The 9,454-nt window shown below is 37.3% G+C and overlaps 1 pseudogene across 1 annotated transcript; it reads right to left on the reverse strand.

Moving 5' to 3' along the window:
- Window positions 1-2,864: 2,864 nt before the first annotated feature.
- LOC146484313 (uncharacterized) lies at window positions 2,865-6,811 on the reverse strand (annotated as a pseudogene). The gene is made up of 6 exons (XR_014863635.1): window positions 6,081-6,811; window positions 5,898-5,956; window positions 5,583-5,848; window positions 5,453-5,522; window positions 4,975-5,151; window positions 2,865-3,686 (listed from the first exon to the last, which is right to left on the reverse strand). The product of XR_014863635.1 is annotated as an uncharacterized LOC146484313 (transcript).
- Between the last annotated feature and the right edge of the window lie 2,643 nt (window positions 6,812-9,454).

A 9,454-nucleotide genomic window follows, 5' to 3' on the forward strand; every position in this document is an offset into this window, starting at 1 on the left:
GCATGGGAGGCTACATTTGGCGGCATTCATCATTTTAGTGCGTAAATACCTAGATCCCTTACGTGACTAACTCAATCTCATTCCCCGCTCCACCAAAGTTTTGGAAAGAAGCGAAACAAAAATGGTGGAAATGTCACAAGGGTATATTGGTCTGCTAGGAGACATGTAGGTCTTGACTAGTGGGTTGTGGTAGTTAGAATCTCCCGATCGAAGCGAAGAACAATCGACTTTTTGGTATCTAGGTTAGAGCAACTTTTACAACATTTGCTTCGAATAATGCAATCGTATTGCACTGCATCAGAAAATGATCTTATGGAAGATGTAATACGTTGCCAACTGCCATACCTTAATTTCTCTAAGCATGCAAATAATTTTTGTCTGTAAGCAAGTCATTTGTCATGCCAGCGTCACGTTTTGGCCTGACAAGAAGCCAGTGTAGGCCATATTTAGAAAGTAAATATTACAGGGACTGGGAGTAGTGATTTCATTTGAGTTCAATTGCCCTTGGATGATATTAGTTTCCTCAACAACAGTACATTACGCTAACCTTGTACAGTAACTTTGCTTTTCAGAACATGAGATGAAAATGAGTCTGTTACAAAAAAATGTTTAAATGTGAAGAAGCTTAGTGCTGTAAATTGAGGAATCAACGTTGTGGAAATAAACCAGTTTGTTACTGTTACCAGCGATCCTGAGCTCTGTCTGGGAGCATCCCTGCTCTGCATTGACATGCAATTTCTAAAACAGTATTTTAATTAAGATATGTCTTCCTCTTCACTCCAGAAGAGAGTGTCTTTGGATTCTTCTGATGAACCGAGGTCTTCAGAAGAGTCTTCCTTTACAACATGTTTGGGTGGTCTTAGATTGTAGACTGGGCTTTTGGTTTGGCCGTCGCCTCTTTGCCTAATCCCAGAGCTGTGGAGGGGTCATAGTCCTCCACTGTTGACCCTTAGTTTATATCCTGAGGAGCTTCCTGAGAGAGGGAAGTTCTCTTGACTGTCTACCCCTATCCTTTCGGTGTCTTGAATTTTTTCTTCGGAGAGTTCCACATTTCTTTTGTCACCTTTCTTTCTACCAAATCTTCCACTATTTAAATCGTTTCCATCTTCTTTTTTTCTGTATTTTCAAGGGCTGTTAGAATAGCATCTCTATCAATGATTTCTTCCGTCATTAACTTTATCAAGTGAGTATTAAATTTCATAAGTTGTGTTTTTGCGACCTGATTCTGTCTCTTAACTGTATCGATGACGTCCTCATTTGCATCAGCGTTGTTCAAAACATTTCTTGTCATCTTCAGCATTCCTCTTGAAACGTCCACAGAAGAAACCTCGCTCTGCTATTATTATTATTATTATTATTATTATTATTATTATTATTATTATTATTATTATTATTATTATTATTATTATTATTATCATCATTACTTTTATTATTGCTGTTGTGATTTTTTATTAGTAGGAAATGTACCTCAGTCTATACCTTGTGGTGCTTTATTTACCGGTAGTGCGACCACAGAGTTTAATTTCCCTGTAGTTTTCGTTACCAAGTATATAGTTTGCCTACGATAACAGATTTTTGTCCAGGATATTTTATTCAGACTCCCACGTGTTTTACTCAGAGCCTTCCTCGTACCACTTTACCAAATAAAGTAGGTCTTCAGACTACAATAATAACAATTAAAACGGAAGCTATCAGTCCATGAGTTATTTGCTTCAGAATGTCATGAAAGAACTTTAATCCACACGCTCCAAAAATCACTTTCAAGATACTTACCTTACATTGTTTTTCATGCAGACCAACCTCTCAGCCTTAAAAACCCTTGGTAAAGTGTGCGACCCTAGTTTACTTGTACAAAAAAAGTCAGCAGTTGAGAGGCGATTCAAATCGGAATAATCGTTTTTGCTTAGTTTTGCATGGGGCATTTTTGCCTTTTGAAAGCTTTTAGCTTTAAAACACGAAGCAGAACAAAGAAAGCCTCTCGCACTCCGCGCAATTATCAGGCAGCCAAGAAGGCCTGGTTCTACCTTTTAACCAGTCAGGTTGAAGAACAGAGATTGATGGCACTAATCTACGCCCTACCCCCACAGGAATTTTTTGTTGACCGCCAACGTGACGTTTGGACCAGAACATCGCCGCCTTACCTTTGTGTTCATATAGCTTTTGGAGTTCCTCTTTTAAGTCTTTGTATATTCTTAATTCGCAATCGATGTCTTGTAGGTTCTTGCTTTTGAAAATTTTGACATCTAAATCAGCTAATAGTTTCCCAACTTCAGATTTGCACTTATTTATTAATTTACACTTTCCTCTTGTGAACGCAGTAGTGATCGATCTGATTTCCGTTTGTAAAAGTTCCCAAAATAACCATTTGTCTTGAACGTTTTTAAGTTTCTCTCTTAACTTTGGGTATATCTTCTGGATGTTCTCAAGGTATTCCTTGTCATCCAGCAATGTATTATTAAATTTCCAAAAGCCAGGCCCCCTCCAGGTGTTTTTAGGCAGATCGAGCAACATGTAAATTGTTTTGTGATCTGGAGCGATTGACGCCTAAATGTCCACTGTTTTAACATACTTTTTCAGCTCTTTCGATATTAAAAAGAAATCAATGATTGATTTTACATTCAAAGCTTTTGATGTATAAGAAAATTTGTTTATGTTGGGGTAGCGTTTCCTTTGAATATCAGTGAGATCAAACATATCCATTGTTATTAAAATTGCATTTCTAAAGTTTGTAGCTTTCCATGACAATCCACCTTTTTTGTCAAGGTACAATTCCAGTCCCCCCCCCCCCCCCCCTATAGTTAGTGTCGTAAGTTCTGATCTTTCGATCAAACAATTATTAAGACCACACACATTGAGCGACAAACATGCAATTTTTCATGCTTGATCTGATTCATAAATACTGAAGCTACAGCAATCAAACTCTGATTTATGAACGCTGACTTTAGAAAAAATTAAAAAAACAGACAGAAATACTCAATTCCAATAAGGAGCATTCCTCTGCGTTTTTGTAGTAAGATCTTCCCTGCATAAAGCTCAAAGATTATCTAAGTCCTTTACAGAGTACATTCTTACTGGTGCGCCAGAGGGTGACATTTTCACAAATATCTTTCCATCCACAGTCCACACACAGTAGTAGTCTCTTCTTTCTCGTATCATTGGCTTTCTTCACAATACTTCGATGATATGCCGTAAGATGTTCGTTTTAAAACAAAAGACGATTCTCTCCACCAATTGAAAAGGCGTAACTCATTGCTGGAAAAAGATTGGATACTTTCAAATTCTTTAACTTAACTCGCTCTTTTTATAAATTAAATTTAACCTTGTGGCTTACAAATTTAACGATTATTGGAGTATAACGAGCATTTAGCTCATGTGAAATCTTGTTGTCTTCCAATTTAATCAGTACATTTAAGGCTTCTCCTAGCTTTAAAACTACTTCTTCAGTGCTGGTATAAGCATTCGCAGAAACTCCATGAATTTTGTTCTAGGTAATCCAATTCCTCCCTTTAGTGTCTCGACTCTTCAATTTCATCTTAGTGCTGTTCACCATGCTCCTGGTGTGGGATACTGCACAACACCATTCCTTCGCACACGACATAGAGTTTGTCGGAGTCAAAGCCTTCTCCAATAGGAACAATTTGTGCTTGCACAAAAATGGCAAAGTCATCATCAACTGAAGCACCTCTCTGTAAAAAACCAAAACGAAAGATGAGTCACCTTACTACATGCAATTGACCAAATTAAACTACATACAAGTACTAATAACATAATGATGAACACTGGAAGCCAGGTATAGATATAAAAGCCTCCAAAGAACAGGGAAGTTGTTACTGATGGCTGCTGAGTGATCGAATGCCAACAACAAAAAAAGTCGGTGCGAATAAAGTCATTGATAACTATCAATGTTAAAGACCATCACATGGCATACTTACAGACATTTTATGTAGTCTGTTCGCCTCAGGCAACTACTCTATCCAGTGACCAGTTGAAATAAACTGCTCAATACTGTTTACCTAGCTATAAATGTTGGCAAGTTTAGGCTTGATTAATTTTTGTCTATGTACCTTACTGGTAAAGACTCTTGATAATACTCTTCGTAAATTGCAGATAATCAGTAACTTGGCATCAGACGAAGAAAGAAAAGAAGTCTTTGTATAAGTTGGGATCACAAAAACAATACCCAGAGCAAGGACAAATTTTTACAGCAGTTTTTTTCCAGATTTAAAAAAAAATTGTGTTCTTCAACAGTAATTGGGCACACCCTGATAGTGATAATTATAAGAGCACTTTCAATCTGACCAAAAAATCAGAAAATCCCTGAATGGGAAGTTCCCACAAAATCAGATAAATGTTGATTTTCCCAAATGCTTACCATTCAGCCAAAAATTCCTAAAGCAGAATAAAATGGTAAATGAACAGGGTTCCAAACCTATTTCATTATCTCAAAAAACTGTCAATAGTTTCAGAAGTGCAACTCACACAAAAAAATGTTACATTTTCACAAAAGTAAGCATTAATTACTAGATAATTATATTTACAGTTATGGCTTAGGGTGTGTTTACTTAATACCGGAGAACCTTTCATTCCAGTACGAGATGCAAACTTATATCGTCTTTACACAAACTGTTTAAGGTGGTGTAAGTTTTATTTCGCGATTAAATCTTTACAACTGAAAAGAATATAAAACTAACAGTCAAACTGCATTTCCATGATACCAGAATGAGTTTTCGTACTGGAATGAAAATCTCATCCCTGCACAACAACAGAGATGAAGTCAGTCCCGTGTGAGATCGATCAGTATAAAGTAAACAAATACAGAGCCGCAACAGGGAACCAGGATGAACTCATACACGTGTGATAATCAGAACGGTATTGTGTAAACACCTCCCTGAATTTTAATGGAAGTTTACAAGTAAAGCCAAATTAATGTTTGCATAATCCCTTTCTTTGGCCTCACTGTATTTGAACACTCACATTTGTTACAATCAACTATTGTCCTCATCTTGAAAACCATGATATTGGCCATCCACACTGGGAAACTCTTTTCTTATTTTGTGATACGCACAGCAAGGCAATGGATAGCGTCTGGAGCTCCCCATGAAGTCCCATAGAAGTCGGGTAAATTGACGATATGCAACTGACCTCAGGAACCTAACAAAACAATTTAGTAAAAATTAGAATTATTTCTTGCATTCTGTTAGCAAAAAATATTCCAGGAGATGTTCGATCGTTTCAATTTCCACAATATCCCAAAACATATAATGAGATTAATCCTTGCTCGAAAATCTCGTTGGAGAGATGTAACAACAATAACTGTGAATATTCCTGTTCTAAAAGTTCAGAGGACAAGAAGACTTATGCACATAAAATTATATCATAAGTGAAATGACCAATGCCCATCTTGCAGAACACCCAGCCATGTACTTATTTGCACTGCACTGAATGACAATACTCAATAATGGCTTTTGCTAGATCTCTTATTCTATAAAGAGATGTGACACATGCAGTGAAAATACACAAGACTGCACAAAATACAAAAAGAATAAGTCAAGTTACTCTGCTTCACCTCTTTGTCCATCAACAAACAATTTTTGTGTAAGATTTTCCTGTCCTTGTCTTCAGCCCAATGCGGCTACTTCCAGGACATACTTGTTCAAGCAAACATCTTGGAAGCCAGGATGCGAAGTTATACAGCTTGTTTCCTTGTTAAATGTTCCCATCACTTCTCCACAACGATCGATTCCTTAACAACAAATACACTCTTACAGCTTACATGCAAAATCAACTGAGCAATTGGAACACGTGCACATGACCAAGTGAAACAAATATGAAAGATTTGAGTTGGATGCTCAGTTCGGATATTGAACAACAATAAGGGAAACTGCCATAAAGAGAACCTATTGGAGTACAAGGAAAATAGAGAGCCAGAGATTGAAAAAGGTGTTGTTCCATGTCCCTAGTTACCCAACAGTAAATGTAAATAAACGAATCATTTACGGCAATAATAAACCCCTTAATCAGCTCAAAATTTATAAGAACCTTTTCAGTTCGAACTAAAATACAGTTTTGTTAATTCTTACCATGAATTGATGTCCACTTCCCGATCGAATCTTGCTCTAAGCTGTTCTTCCTCTTCAGCTTCTCGAGTCATGCTAGCTTCGTATTCTGCTGCCTCTTCTGATGTAGCTAACGATTCCAGACTATCGTTGTACGGTACAACTCCCCATGATTCGGCGACTTGTTCATCAAAACTAGACTCTGCATCGCTTTCTGATGAACTTGAGGAAGATATTGCCGGCGAAGACGGTGAAGACATGCCAAAACGTAGTGGAGAATAGCGCCTAATCGCTCTGAAGAGATGTTTCGTTGAGTCCCTGACGTCACTAGTCAAGTCATGCGTTAGTCCGCAGACCAGTAGAAACGTGGGGTTGGATTTGTGAAAACAGTAATGGCCGACAGATTATTCGTGTTTTTCGGCCAGCTATTTTAGCGCCGGGTGAGCATATATCGATCAAATTTATAGCAATTCACCTTTTTTTGAACATGTTAATTAATGTGAGGTTAAAAAATACCGAAAAGAAACGCATCAATATTCGTCGTAGTGGCACTTTAAAAGGTAGTAAAAGCCTCTAGGTTAACGTAAAAATGTATAATCCTAATAAATACATCGTGTAATAATTTGTTTTACCCTGTATGTACGCAAGTAAAAGTTATTCGCACTGTTTGTTCCGTCGCATGAAAAGACATCGAATCCTCCTACAATGCATTGCACACCCATCCTTACGGCATGTCATGACCATTTGGTGTAGAATTTTTTGTAGTGAGCAGAAGCAAGTGGCGTAAGTATTCCATAAAGCGGTGACAAACAAGAGCTTATACACATCAAAGATGTAGAGTACAATAATTATTTGTTGGGAAAAACCTGAGCCGTAGCCAGACAAAATTTGTCACCGAGGCAATGTGTACAAGTAACACCTTTTTCATTTGTTATTTTTTAATGTACAGCCTCTTAAAGGAAAGTCAAAAAATGCTACGCCTCTGTGAAACTACACAGCCTGCTTTCATTTTTCGAAAGACACACACACAAGAAAACGTAAATTCAAAAATTTACCAAGGCAAGTGCCTTGGTTTGCCTCATGCTAGGTACGACCTAGAAAACAGTAACTCAACCTCTCCCAGATCAACAAAACTTGCCTTGCAAGGTGCTAATGCTATAATTTGTTGGAAGAGATGTGAAATGGTACTTTTCGCCTTAATTGTAACAAATGACCAAATGCCACGATTATACCGTTAACTATCATAATCAAAAATAAAATTTCAAGCTGAGTAGCTTCCTTTACAAAAGCTATTGGCGGTAACCGTATTTTTCGAAAAACTACGAATAATAACCCAAAGAAAGCTATCAATTCCACTTAACTATTGATAAGGTCACTAAAAACTCATGATTACAAGCGACTTCTTTGAAAAACTGGAAAAGAAAACATTGTATAAGGTTAGGCGAACCAGCAAATATAAATTCAACTGGTTTGAATAAACATCACAGACAAAAGTGAGTTTAAGCATAACGTTTACATCAACAGGAAACGGCAAAAGTCGACTATGATTTTTCTTCCTTTTCTTCTGACCCTTGAAACAACACAGTACAAAGAATGGGGAAAAATCTCTTAATCTTGAGCACATAAATGGCGAAGAAAAAGATTGTTAAGTCCAATGTTTGCCATTTGCCGTAAATGGCCTAGAAGAAAACTGTTTCAAGCTGGACGAATGACCCCATCAACAAGAGCTCCAGTGACATCAAGGCCATAAACTGCACGATCCTTATAATACCATATGTAAACAACATCTTTCTTCTCCTCAAAACGTTGAACCTCTCCCTTGTACCAGCCTGGTTTCCAATTTGTACCTTGTAAATCTTTCTCATTCCACAAAACCTCTAACGTATGACTGACTGCAAAAGTCTCCCTGCCTTTCACTTCGCCAGTGTGATCTCAAGTTTTGCTAGTGGTCGCTTCTCTCTCTGTGGACATTTCAAAACCTTGTGGTGCTCTTCGAGTTTTAAAACCTTTTTCTTTTTGGCTAAACTAAATTTTGCCCTTCGCAAATTTTTGAAAAAGTCTTAGTTTCCTGTGTAATTTTGTATGTTGAATAATTTATAGATCTAGCAAACCTTAACTCCGTAAAGTAAAATAAATCGCTCTTTTTTGTTTAAAAAAAATGTTTCTAGTATGGAAATCCTTCCGTCAGAGCAGATGGTCCCCCATTTGAAAACACATTAAAATGACAAAAAAAAAAACGAAAGAAAATAATACACTAAAATAACATCTAAGTCAGGCCTAAACCTCAACTTCCATCTTTCGGTCATGACGAGAACCTTGGGGTCAAGGTACTAATTTATACGGTCAGTCATCTTGATTTTTTCTTTTTTTCTTATTCTTCATCGTAGTGGACGTAGCTGCGGCTCTTAATTGCTCGTTTCTATTCAGCCTTCTGTGCTGTCCACTGTTCGAACTTGTTTGCATCATGGATCTTGCCCAAACTAGCGTTTTGGCGATGGAACCTTCATTTGTCCTTCTACTCGAAGCACTTGAACTATTCTCAGAGGATCCTTTTCCCAGAGGTTTCGTATAGCAAGGCCCTTGAAGAGGCGGGTTTGAAAACACTCTTCCATAGGCGTGAGGAATTATGTAGCAGTCTGTTTAAACAAATAGTAGAGAGTGACCAGCATAAACCAGCTAGCCTGCTGCCCGCGCACAATGACAGTGAGAGATATAATTTCAGAACTAGGCGTATGTTTTCAATCCCGCATGTGAAAAAAAAGAGGTTTGGAGACACCTTTATGACATACTTTGCAAGTAAAGAGCAATTGTAGTTAGTGTAGTTAAGATTTTTATATTTTGAAATTTTAAACATGATGTATGTAACGCAAGTAATTCAGCTTATAGCTGCAAGTTGTGTTTTTTTTTATAAACGATTTATCTATCTTCTCCACACTAAACAACATGTCTGATGCCTCCTTAAGGAGTCCAACAGCCCGCTTTAATTTCTCCTCGTCCATAACTTTAACAAGAGCAAGAAACAGTGCCCTATGGCTGCACTATGATCATCTTTTCCAAGATGACGGCTTTAAAAACGCAGGAAGTTCCAGTAGCCGCGGATTTTATTTCTCGCCCCAGACCCCAAGATTGAACAAATGAGTGCGACCAACATTGAATGAATATGAACGGATTGAATTGAATGGATATACCAGGATAAATTGAATGAATATGAACGGATTGAATTGAATGGATACATACGGATTGAATTGAATGAATATGAATGGATTGAGTTGAATGGACATGTACGGATTGAATTGAAGGAATATTGCATGAACAAATTGAATGCATATGAACGGATTGAATTGAATGAGGAAAAAAATTGAATTGAATGAAAACTTTTTGGTAAAATTAATTGAATG

The sequence above is a fragment of the Pavona decussata genome, unplaced genomic scaffold (assembly GCF_977016875.1).
Source record: "Pavona decussata unplaced genomic scaffold, jaPavDecu1.1 SCAFFOLD_34, whole genome shotgun sequence".
NCBI lineage: Eukaryota > Metazoa > Cnidaria > Anthozoa > Scleractinia > Agariciidae > Pavona > Pavona decussata.